This window comes from Aquarana catesbeiana, linkage group LG07 (assembly GCF_042186555.1).
Source record: "Aquarana catesbeiana isolate 2022-GZ linkage group LG07, ASM4218655v1, whole genome shotgun sequence".
Lineage (NCBI taxonomy): Eukaryota > Metazoa > Chordata > Amphibia > Anura > Ranidae > Aquarana > Aquarana catesbeiana.
This window is the reverse complement of record NC_133330.1, coordinates 31116754-31129623: the sequence shown is the minus strand read 5'-3', so window position 1 is coordinate 31129623 and position 12870 is coordinate 31116754.

Sequence of the window (12870 nt, the reverse complement as noted above, 5' to 3'; positions counted from 1 at the left end):
ATGGGCCGCCATTTCAGAGGATATCAGCAGGTCATAGAAGGACCAAGGTGCCCATACAAAGATCTATGAAATGTCAAAATATATGGTATAACATGTACGAATATATATCTCTATACCCATTTTATTGTTTAAAAAAAGAGGGGGGGGGGACCCGCTGGGTGAGCCACACTACTGAGTACTGTTTAATGGTAACAACAGGATTATCTAATATATAGGAAACCAATTCCAAAAATAGTGAAGCTGAAATTTCGTTTTTAAACCACTGGAGGGAGCCCAAAGGAAAGGCTGAAAATACAGCAAAAAGATAAAGGGATCTGTATTAGAACTTCGGTACTTTCCAATGAGGGACTAAAAACAATAAACAATAAAATGGCTATAGAGATGTTATAGCATATATTTTTTATCTGCCCTTTCTAAAGTGCGCGTGTACATGGCTTTTTTGTAAATATTTCCTAAACCGTGGAGGTTTAGAAGATATTTCCAGCACCTACAGGTAAGCCTTAATATAGGCTTACCTGAAGGTAAAAGTGGTTGTACAGGAGGGTGTACAACCACTTTAAGGTTAAAGGTTCGTTTTTTTTTTTTAAATAACAAACACATAGCTCCCAACTGTCCCTGATTTTGAGGGACTGTCCCTGATTTGGAGCAATGTCCCTCTGTCCCTCATTCCTCCTCATTTGTCCCTCATTTTGGTCTGATCTATATAGATGTATATAAAATGCACTTTTTATCTATCAAAAAGTGTTTTCCAGCGCTAAACCTTTCATCTGATTTCTAAATTGCTGCATTTGTAAATTCCAAAAGCCAATATAAAGGAATAGTAGTGGTATAAAAAAAAAAAAGCATTTGTGCGTTTACGAAATCTTGTTTTTTTTGTACAATTCTATTTTGAGGGGGAGTGGCAGGGGGTGTGTCCTATGCCTGCATACTTTTGCTAATAGGTGTTTCAAAAAGTTGGGAGGTATGCAAACATATCATACTTACCTCCAATGTGCAGCTTGTTTTGCAAAGTGTGGCCCCGAACACCGTCTTCTGGGGTCCCCCGGCGGTTCTCACGACTCCTCCCCACATCAGATAACCCCCTAGGAGAAGCGCTCTCCCGGGGACTTACCTTGCGGGCGCACTTCTGAGTCCATCATTCGGCGTCCATAGCCGCCAAATGTATGACTCGCCCCTGCCCCTCCCCCGGTGCCTGCGTCATTGGATTTGATTGACAGCATTGGGAGCCAATGGCTGTGCTGCTATCAATCTATCCAATCAGGACATGATACACCAGCTAGTGCTGATGTGCTCATTCCCAGCCGGAGAAAGATCAGGGTGAGGTAAGTAAAACAGGGGCTCAGGGGAGGCTGAAGCACCATGGAAGGTTTTTCACCTTAATGCATATAATGCATTAAGGTGAAAAACCATGAGGGTTTACAACCCCTTTAAAGTGGTTGTACACCCTGTACAACCACTATTACCTACAGGTAAGCCTATATTAAGGCTTACCTGTAGGTGCTTGAAATATCTCCTAAACCTCCACGGTTTAGGAGATATTTAGAAAAAATCTGTGCGCCGATGTCTACGGCGCATGCGCACTTTAGAAAGGGCAGATCGTGCGGTTTCTAATGGGGTCATGCCGTCACTGGCGGCTCCCGCATGCATGCGCGGGACTGACGTCACGCGACTCCGACCAGTCACAGAGCCAGAGTTTGCGGCCCCGGAAGGAAGAGGGGTGAAGATGGACGCTCGCTGCTAGTGGGGACAGCAGTGACATTGCAGGCTTCGGTTTCAGGTAAGTGACACATAATGAGCTACTATGAGATGCATACTAACCCATTATGCTTTACCTTTGCAGGGAAATAAAGAAGAAGTAAAACCCACCAGGGTTTACTTCCTCTTTAAAGCGGCGTTCCACACAAAAATGGAATCTTCCGCTTTTTGGAACCCCCCCCCCCCCCCCCCCCCTGTGTCATATTTAGCACCTTTCAGGGGGGTGCAGATACCTGTATAATACAGGTATTTGCACCCACTTCCGGGCATAGACTCCCGCGGGAGTCTACGCCCCTTCCCGCCCCCCCCCCCCCCCCCGTTGTCTGCTGGGAAACAGGTCCCAGAGACAGTGGGGACCATCCAGATTGCGCAGCGCGACTCGTGCATGTGCAGCAGGGAACCGGGAAGTGAAGCCGCAATGCTTCACTTCCTGATTCCCTCACCGAAGATGGCAGCGGCAGCAGCCGACAGCCGAGCGAATGATTGGCTTCGGCTGCCGACACCGCTGGACCCTGGGACAGGTAAGTGTCCATTTATTAAAACCCCTTCTTAACCACTTGACCACTGGGCACTTAAACCCCCTTCCTAACCAGACCAATTTTCAGCTTTCGGTGCTCTCACATTTTGAATGACAATAACTCAGTCATGCAACACTGTACCCATATGAAATTTTCGTCCTTTTTTTCACACAAATAGAGCTTTCTTTTGGTGGTATTTGATCACCTCTGGGTTTTTTATTTTTTGTGCTGTAAATGAAAAAAGACCGAAAATTTTGTAAAAAAATGAATTTTTCTTTTATAAAATTTGCAAATACCGTACAACACACACTTTTTTCCCCTTAAAATCAGGGGAAAATAGTGGGTGCGTGTTATACGCCGATCCCCGCTAATTGTGATCTATTGGCGCCGATCGCCGCCGACATTCACATAGCGTGTCGTTTTAAATATGGAGCCGCGGATTTCGGAGGGGCTCGGCGGAGCTGAATGAGCGCCGCCGAAATCACAGTGACTGCTCGGAGCCGAGATACACATAGTCGAGTGTATTCTGCTCTTTCCGGCGCCGCTCACAGTCACACCCAGTCCCGCCATTGGACCTGTGTTATGTCCATCATAGGGCGGGACTGGGCGGGACTGTGAGCGGCGCCGGAAAGAGCCGAATACACTCGACTATGTGTATCTCCGTGGCGTTCGTTCAGCTCCGCCGAGTCCCTCCGAACTCCGCGGCGCCATATTTAAAACTACATGAAGCTATGTATATGTCGGCGGCGGTGGCAAGCATGGACACTGGGGGCAAGGCTGCACTGGCCACTGGGGCAAAGCTGCACTGACAAGGCTGCACTGGGGCAAAGCTGCACTGACAAGACTGCACTGGGGCAAAGCTGCACTGACAAGGCTGCAATGGACACTGGGTCAAGGCTGCAATGACACTAACAAGGCTGCAGATGAACACTGATGAGGCTGCATTGATGGGCATTTTAATGTAAGTTTTTTTTCCTTAAACTTACCTCCTAAAAGTTTTTATCCTTAAAATTCTCTCCTAAATTTGGGGTGCGTGTTATACGCCGATAAATACGGTAAGTAATTTTTCTTCATAAATTTGGGCCAAAATTTATACTGCTACATATCTTTGGTAAAAATAACCTAAATTAGTGGATATTATTTAGTCTGTGTGAAAGTTATAGAGTCTACAAGCTATGGTGCCAATCGCTGAAAATTGATCACATCTGATCACACCTGATGTACTGAGGCCTATCTCATTTCTTGATACCCTAACAAGCCAGGAAAGTACAAATACCCATAAAACGACCCCTTTTTGGAAAGTAGACATTCCAAGGTATTTAGTAAGAGGCATGGTGAGTTTTTTGAAGTTGTTATTTTTTCCCACAATTCTTTGCAAAATGAAGATATATTCTGCTACTCCTCCTGAGTATGACGATACCACATGTGTGAGACTTTTACACAGCCTGGCCACATACAGAGGCCCAACATTGAAGTAGCACATTCAGGCGTTCTAGGAGCATAAATTACACATCTAACCTCTCAACCACCTATTATTACACTTTTGAAGGCCCTGGAGCACCAGGACAATGGAAACGCCCACAAAGTGACCCCATTTTGGAAAGCAAACACCCCAACGTATAATCTATGAGGCATAATGAGTCTTTTGAACGGTTCATTTTTTTCCAGAAGTTTTTGGAAAATGTGGAAAAAAAATTAAAACGCATTTTTTTTACACAAACTTGTCCATTTCTAAGATATTTCCAACACATAGCATGTACATAGCAAAAATGACACCCCAAAATATATTCTGCTACTCCTTCTGAGTATGGCAATACCACATGTGTGAGACTTTTACACAGCCCGGCCACATACAGAGGCGCAACATTGAAGTAGCACATTCAGGCGTTCTAGGAGCATAAATTACACATCTAATTTCCTTACAATCTATCACATTTTTGAAGGCCTTCATATTTCTAACACATAGCATGAACATACCAAGAATTACACCCTAAAATACATTCTGAAGAGCAAAGGGTAAACAAATGATTACCTGTGGTTTTAGTAGTGCAGTTGTCCACAGGAGGAGAGCCCTGATCCAGGCAGCAGGCAGGGACGTGGTCAGCGACAGTGAATGGAATGTCCAGGCAGCAGGCAAGAATATTGTCCATAGTCAGTACAGGCAGGGATACTGTCCTTATACAGTCCAGGGTCAGTGCAAGCAGAGACATTGCCAGCAGTGCCAAAATATTGGTCCTGGTAGTAAGCAGGAACATGGTCCAAGTAGCAGGCCAGGAAAGAATGGGGACTGGGGTAGAGGCTTCTCCCACCCAAATCTCTTTGAAGCCTCCGAGTCTCCAGACCCTAAATCTGGGAATGAGAAAACTAAAAAATTAATTTTCTTCATCCAGAAAAACATTTCTGGAGCCCCTCACATATGTGAGACCCCTGTGTTCCCACTAGCATAGCAGGGTAAATGATCAGTCCAAGAGGCAGGCAAAAAACGTGGTCAAACAGTCCAGGGTCAGTTCCAGAGCAGGCAGAGGTAGGTACAATTTAGCGTTAGGCATAAGCTTGGTCGTATAACAGGCCAGGGTCAGTTCCGGAGAAGGCAGAGGTATGTTTATCGTTAGGCAGAAGCTTGGTCGTATAACAGGTCGGGGTCGGTTCCGGAGAAGGCAGAGGTATGTACAGTTTATCGTTAGGCAGAAGCTTGGTCGTATAACAGGTCGGGGTCGGTTCCGGAGAAGGCAGAGGTATGTACAGTTCAGTGCAGTGGCATAAGGGGTGTAGAGGAAAATGACAAGAAATGAGAATTACGTTTACCATACTTCCCTAATAATGTAGAGACGTATGGTAACGGCGGAAACATTCACCTATACAGAGGCCTGGTTGGGAAGGACATTGGGGACAATAATACGTGGTGTCTCTTCTAACTCCTCCTTTGGAGCACACCCGGCACCTCTTCTGAACATCTGTGGCCTGTTTCACGGGAGGGGATTTTGTCAGGAAAGTGGCGTTTGTGGAGTCTGCTCACGGAATCAGAGCGAATATTTTCTGGTGGGCTTTCAGGGTACAAAAGGGCGGAGATTACTTGTTCCTGGTAGTGCAGATAGGATACAGGGTTCTCAGTAGATTTTTGGTAAATAACATAAGTGTTATACATGGCCAAACTGAAAAAATAAATGGACACTTTTTTATACCAATGACGAGATTTTCTTGTGGGAAGGTAGGGTTCAATCATCTGATCATTGAAGTCCACTCCCCCCATAAACAAATTATAATCATAGATACAAGCTGGTTTCTGGACTGGGCCGTTTCTTCTGTGCACTTCTACGTAGGTGTCATTATGGATTGTCGTCAGCATGTGGACGTTTCGTCTGTACCGCCACTTGACAGCCAATAGCTCCTGGTTCCGCAAAGACGCCGTCTCCCCTCGGCGTAGCCTTTCATTGACCAGTTTTTGCGGGAAGTCTTTTCTATTGGTTCTTACGGTACCACATGCTGGGGTGTCCCTCCAGTGAAGATTGCGGAAGAGGGGCAAACTTGTATAAAAGTTATCACATAAAGGTGGTACCCCTTTCCAAGGAGTGGATAAACAAGCTCCCAGACAACTTTGCCGCTGGCTCCAATATATTATGGACATTCGGGGGGGGTGCAGTTGGGTGTCCTTCCCTTCGTAAATCTGGAAGGCGTAAATGTACCCCGTGGCTCGGTCGCAAAGTTTGTACATTTTTACCCCATATCGGGCCCTTTTGCTGGGGATAAATTGTTTGATGCCCAGCCTGCCGGAGAATTTTACAAGGGACTCATCCACGGAAATATTCTGTTCGGGGGTATATAAGTGGGGAAATTTTTCAGAGAAATAATTTAGGATTGGCCGAATTTTGAATAATTTGTCAAATGCTGGGTCATTTCGGGGAGGGCACTGGGTGTTGTCATTGTAGCGAAGGAAGCGCAAAATCATAAGGTATCTTGATCTTGGCATAATTGATGAGAAGAGTGGCATGTGGTGGATGGGGTTAGTTGACCAATATGAGTACATTTCGGTTTTTTTTTTGTGAGTCCCATTGTAAAAGTTAGGCCTAAGAAAATTTTAAATTCCTCTATGGTAAGCTCTCTCCACTCATAGGGACGGGCATAACTAGAGCCAGGGTTGCTTACTATGTACTGCTGTGCGTAGAGGTTGCACTGGGCCACAATGGACGATAGTAAGTCTTCGGTGAATATCAAATAAAAAAAATCAAGCATGACAAAATCATCGGTGTTCACCTGGACACCTGGCTGGGCGGTAGAAGGGGGGATATTTGCTGCTCAGGAATTAGGGGGAAGCCACAGGGGGTTTTGTAGGGCATAGGGAAGGCTGGCATGGCTTCTATCCTTTTGGGGCTAAGATGACACCCTACTGGTACCTGGCCTTTGTTGCAGTGGCACTGCATTTATGGTGGACGGCACTGCGCTTGAGGTGGACGGCACTGCGCTTCTCTTCTGATTCTGAATCAGACCCGCTGCTTGTCATGGGTTCATAAGCTGAATCTGAATCGGACTGAGACTCAGAGAGCTCCCCACTGCTCTCATCGGTCATGCTGAGACGCTGGTAGGCCTCCTCGGCCGTAAATAATTTTTTTGCCATACTGGTGGCTGGTGAGGTTGATGTGGCGCAGATGAGCACTGATGGGCACAGGTGGCACTGATGGACACAGGTGGTTCTGATGTGGCACTGGTGTGGCACTGGTGTGCACTGTAGTGGCACTGGTGTGGCTTTGGTTGCACTGGTGCGGCTCTGGCGGCACAGAGGTGGCACTGGTGGGCTCAGGCGGCACTGGTGGACTCAGGCAGCACTGGTGGGCACAGGCGGCACTGGTGGGCACAGGCGGCACTGATGGGCACAGGTGGCACTGATGGGCACAGGTGGCACTGATGGGGCACTGGTGTGGCACTGATGGCCACAGGTGGCACTGGTGTGCACCGTAGTGGCACTGGTTGCACTGGTGTGGCACAGAGGTGGCACTGGTGGGCTCAGGCGGCACTGATGTTGCACTGCAGTTGCGCAGATGAGCACAGGTGGCACTGATGGGCACAGGTGGCACTGATGGGCACAGGTGGCACTGGTGTGGCACAGGTGTGGCACTGGTGTGCACTGTAGTATCACTGGTGTGGCTCTGGTGTGGCTCTGGTGGCACAGAGGGGGCACAGAGGTGGCACAAGTGGTACAGATGGCACAGATGTGGCACAGATGGCACAGATGTGGCACAGATGACACTGTTGTGGCACTGTTGGGCACTGCTGTAGCACTGTTGGGCACTGATAAAACTTGAAAAACTCACAGATGGCACTGTAAAGCTCTCCTCTCCTCTCACGCTGCATTGGTGTGAGGAGAGGAGAGCTGTAACCTCCTGATGACCCTGCTTTCCCTGGTTTGTTTACATTTGTGATCGCTCCGTCATTGGACGGAGCGATCACATGGTAAAGGGCCACTGTCATTGGCCCTTTACCGCGATCCGTGTTGCGCCGGGTCCCGTGAACCCGGCGAACACGGATGTACCCGTGTGTGCGCCCCGGGGGGCGCGCGGGAACGGTTTTCCGGGATCACATCGTAGTACGTGATCCCAGAGTTATCCAACCGCCCTGCTGCCGTCATTCGGCTATGGGCCGGTTGGCAACTGGTTAAGCACTGAGCAGTGCGGGGTGTACCAAGGTGGCCTCTGCCACCTTCCTACTGCTGGCGTCCAGCTTCTTTCAAAATGTAACATTCAAAACAGCATGACAGATGTCAATGTACTATATTTATTTATATCCTCTCAGTTGATTGCTAAAATGACTCTGAAATTCAAGATCTTGCTGGGTGTAGTAACATGTCTGCTGCCGCCTTCTGACTGCAGGTGTTCTTTCACATTAGCAAACCTGCTACACATGCACAATAAATATTCAGCTGACAGAACGCCACTTCCATTGCCTAATCTGACAGGTCGCCTATTCTGACGGAACACCGGAAATCAACTATGAGTTTAGGAAAAAAGCAGACAGATCTGTTAGTAAAAGCAGCATATATTACACTTTAAAGCACACAGTTAGTCCCTTGATTGTCCCTTGATGTTAACCCCTTCCCAGCCTGCTGCCTGACTTGTTCGCACCCCCCCCCCCCCAGGGTTGCCACATCATCCCTTTAATCCAGGACACACATTAATTACACGGGTTTTGTGGCTGATTAAGGTGGTAATTAAACTCACTTGGTGCCTTATCTGCATTAAATCAGCCTCAGAACCCGTGTAATTCATACGTGTCCTGGATTAAAGGGATGATGTAGCAACCCTACCTCCTCCCCCCCCCCCCTCCACTGCCACATTTGGCATTTTTTGGGAGGGAGGGGGGGAGCGGGTACCTGGTTTTGACAGGTACCCGCTCCCACTTCCTGGTAAGATCACTGCACAGCGATCTATGTCATGTCCGACCCCTCATGCTTCCCCTGCTGCCTTCTGGGATCTGTGTGTGTTACAGAAGACGGCGGGACCATTTAGAAAGTGCAGCGCGACTCGTGCATGCGCAGTAAGAAACTGGCTGTAGAGCCTGAAGGCTTCACTGCAGGTTTCCCTTACTTGCAATGCCGGCGCCTGCACCCGAAGCAGATAGACAAAATCGGCTGGGGTGCCGACATCGCGGGATCCCTGGACAGGTAAGTGTCCTTATATTAAAAATTAGCAGCTGCAGTATTTGTAGCTGCTGACTTTTAATTTTTTTTACAACCCCAGACTGGAACTTTAAGAAAAAAATAAAGTAATATTGAAATTGATGACAGCAACATGTTTTAAAAAAAAGTTGGGGTGGAGCCATGTTTAGCACGATGTGGCATCCCCTCTTCTTCTAACAACACTCTGTAAATGTCTGGGAACTGAGGAGACCGGTTGCTGGAGTTTTGGAAGAGGAAGGTTGTCCCATTCTTGCCTGATATAGGATTCAAAATGCTCAACAGTCCTGGGTCTTCTTTGTCATACTTTTTGTTTTAAGATGCACCAAATATTTTTCATTAGTGAAAGGTCTGGACTGCAGGCAGGCCAGTTAAGCACCCAGACTCTTCTTCTAGGAAGCCATACTGTTGTCATAGATGCAGTATGCAGTTTGGCATTGTCCTGCTGAAATATGCAAGGACTTCCCTGAAAAAGATGGAGGCACATAGAGCCCGCCTCATTTCATGGCTGGATGATATCCAGCATCATCTAGCCCTTACCGCCCCCCCCCCCCCCCCAGCCTAACTCTCCCTGCTCTGTCTATCATTGGATCTCAGTTCTTTTAGTTAAGGACTGACAACTGGTTTTCCAACACACCGTGGGAGAAGTTCACCAATAAAGTTGGCGTCATTGCGTCCACTGATGTGCTGCAGTTTAAGAATCTGTAACTGAAACGCAACAGTTTATCCGAATGTTGCATTGTAATTTAATGTGTGGCATCTGATTATGTGAAAATGTGGTGGATTTGTATCTTGTCACAATTTGCTCGCAAAATATAAAGATAGCAGAAAAGTATTAGGAGATGGGATACTGTACATCTTACTATTATTTGTTTGTTATGTACTGGACCTCCCTACTTTTTGAGATGGGAACAAGGCACAACTATTAGCAAAAGTATGTAGGCATAGGACACACCCCCTACTATGCACCCAAAAATTGATTAGTTAAACCCACAAGTTCTTTTTTTTACCACTACTATTTCTTTATACTGGCTTTTGAAATTTACAAATGCAGCAATTTAGAAATTGGATGAAAAGTTTTGCACTGAGAACCACTTTTTGAAAGATAAAAAGTGTTTTTTATATACAACTTCTGTATATAGATCAGACCAAAATGAGGGATACATGAGGAGGAAATCAGGGACAGTCCCTCAAAATCAGAGACGGTTGGAATGCTAATATTTCCTACCCACTTTCAGATGCCACTATTCTGACTGGACGTCATATAACTTCCTTCAGAACAAGCCGATCGTGCGCGCCCACGGGGCGAATCACCAATCACAGTAAAGAGCCTATGATGTGTGTCCAATCATAGCTGATCACAGTGTAAATAGGAAGTGCCGATTATCACCATTCCACTGCTGGAGCTGACAGAATGTACCTAGAAGAGAGCCAATAAGCGGCTTTCCTGACGGGGGTGGGGGGGGGGGGGCTCTGCACTGATAAGGCTCCATGCACACTGAAGCTCAAAAAAGCTTTTTCTGGACGCCAGATTGCTGGCATAAAACTCTGGTTGAAAAACTTGCTTCTAGCAGCTTTTTGTACTAGCGTTTATGAGCGTTTTTTAGCGTTAGCGTTTATGGGCGTTTTTAATAAAAATACACAGAGGACACTCCAAAAATCCCACAATGCATTCCAAACTCCCACAATGCATTGAAAATTAGAACGCCGAACGCTAATTAATGCGCGTTTATCAGAGTTTATCAGTTTTTGCCGGTTTTCGGCATTTATTTGGCGGTGAAAAACGGCACTTTGAACGCGAATTTCTGGCGTTCAGAAAAAAGCCCATAAACTCAACTGCTCATTAAAGCTAAAAAACGTCCATGTGTGCATGGACACATAGGATAACATAGAGTGGAGTTTATGGGCTTTTTTAAAAAAATGCCCAAACTCCAATAAACTGCAGTTTATCAGCTCCAGTGTGCATGAAGCCTAATCAGTGCATTGATTATCAGCCCTATGAATGATGCCTGCCAGTGCCCACCAGTGATGCCCACCTGCGTCCACCAGTGATGCCCACCTGTGATGCCAGTCAGTGTTCACCAGTGGTGCCAATCAGTGATGCCAATTAGTGCCCATCTGTGATGCCTTTCAGTGTCTATCAGTGATGCCTGTCAGTGCCTCCTCATCAGTGCTGCCTATCTGTGCTGCATATCAGTGCTGGATATTAGTGCCTCCTCATCAGTGCCCATCAGTGCCTCCACATCAGTGCCCATCAGTGCCACCGCATCAGTGCTGCCTCATCAGTGCCCGTCAGTGCAGCCTCATCAGCACTCATCTGTGAAGGAGAAAAATTACTTATTTACAAAATGTTGTAACAGAAACTTTTTTTTTTCAAAATTCCTGGTCTTTATTCATTTGTTTAGCATAAAAATAAAAAACCCCAGTGGTGATTAAATACCACCAAAAGAAGGCTCTATCTGTCTAAAAAAAATGATAAAAATGTTGTTTGGGTACAGTGTTGTATGACCATGCAATTGTCATTCAGAGTGCGACAGCCTGCGCAGGAAGAGGGTGACAGTGCCCAGTATTGAAGTGGTTAAATTGGTAGTAAGTCCTGGTTCAAACCTATGCATTTTTTAGTGCGTTTTCAGTTTTGCAGAAACACACTACAGTCCATTTAACATGGTTTCCTATGGGTGTAGTTCACATCTGTGCATTTTATGGAAAGGGCCAAAAGCTTTTGTCTGGTTTTTGGTTCCATAGACTTCAATGGATTAAAAGCGTGTATTGAAAAACACAAAATGCACCCGCAATATGCAAACTGCAGCCTGCATAGGTGTGAATCAGGCTTAAGGGCCTATAATAAGGCTTACCTGTAGGTATAGTACAGTATGTGCACCGTTTAGAAGGTATTTACTTAAACAGTGCCAATGACAGGGCCTTCTTTAATGCTGGGCAAACGGGGCAGCTGCCCTGGGCCCAGTCATTGCTGAAGGATCCAAAGCAGCTGCCCCTTGAGCCAGCGTCAGTACCGGAACTATGCCACTCTTCCAGAGTCCGGAGTTAAATAGCAGGCAAACTCCTGAGGCCTGTAGAGGATGAGACAATCCTATCATTCACATTACATGGAGTCTGGGTCTCCCGGGATTGGTTCCCTCCCCTCTTGCTGCTATGGTATTGAGAAGGAGGAGGCGTTGTTTTGGTGCTTGAAAAGTTTTCACAGGATTGGACTGCCACCGCGGCCGCTTACAGAGGACAGTCTCTGGTTCCCTGGCTCTGTGTACAGAAGTGTTGTGGGCAGGGCTATGAAGAGTACAGGAGGGCTGTGGGCAGGGTTATGAAGAGTACAGGAGGGCTGTGGGCAGGGCTATGAAGAGTACAGGAGGGCTGTGGGCAGGGTTATGAAGAGTACAGAAGTGTTGGGGGCAGGGCTATGAAGAGTACAGGAGGGCTGTGGGCAGGGCTATGAAGAGTACAGGAGGGTTGTGGGCAGGGCTATGAAGAGTACAGGAGGGCTGTGGGCAGGGCTACGAAGAGTACAGGAGGGTTGGGGGCAGGGCTACGAAGAGTACAGGGGGGGTGGGCAGGGCTATGGAGAGTTGATTGATGTTATGTAGTGAAGGTATGTGTGAGTGGTAATAATGTGCAGTAACCTCGAGCAACCAATCAGTGAGCTGTAATAATGTGCAGTAACCTCTAGCAACCAATCAGTGAGCTGTAATAATGTGCAGTAACCTCTAGCAACCAATCAGTGAGCTGTATTAATGTGCAGTAACCTCTAGCAACTAATCAGTGAGCTGTAATAATGTGCAGTAACCTCTAGCAACCAATCAGTGAGCTGTAATAATGTGCAGTACCCTGTAGCAACCAATTAGTGAGCTTTCAAAATGTGCAGTAACCTCTAGCAACCAATCAGTGAGCAGTAATGATGTGCAGTAACCTCTAGCAACC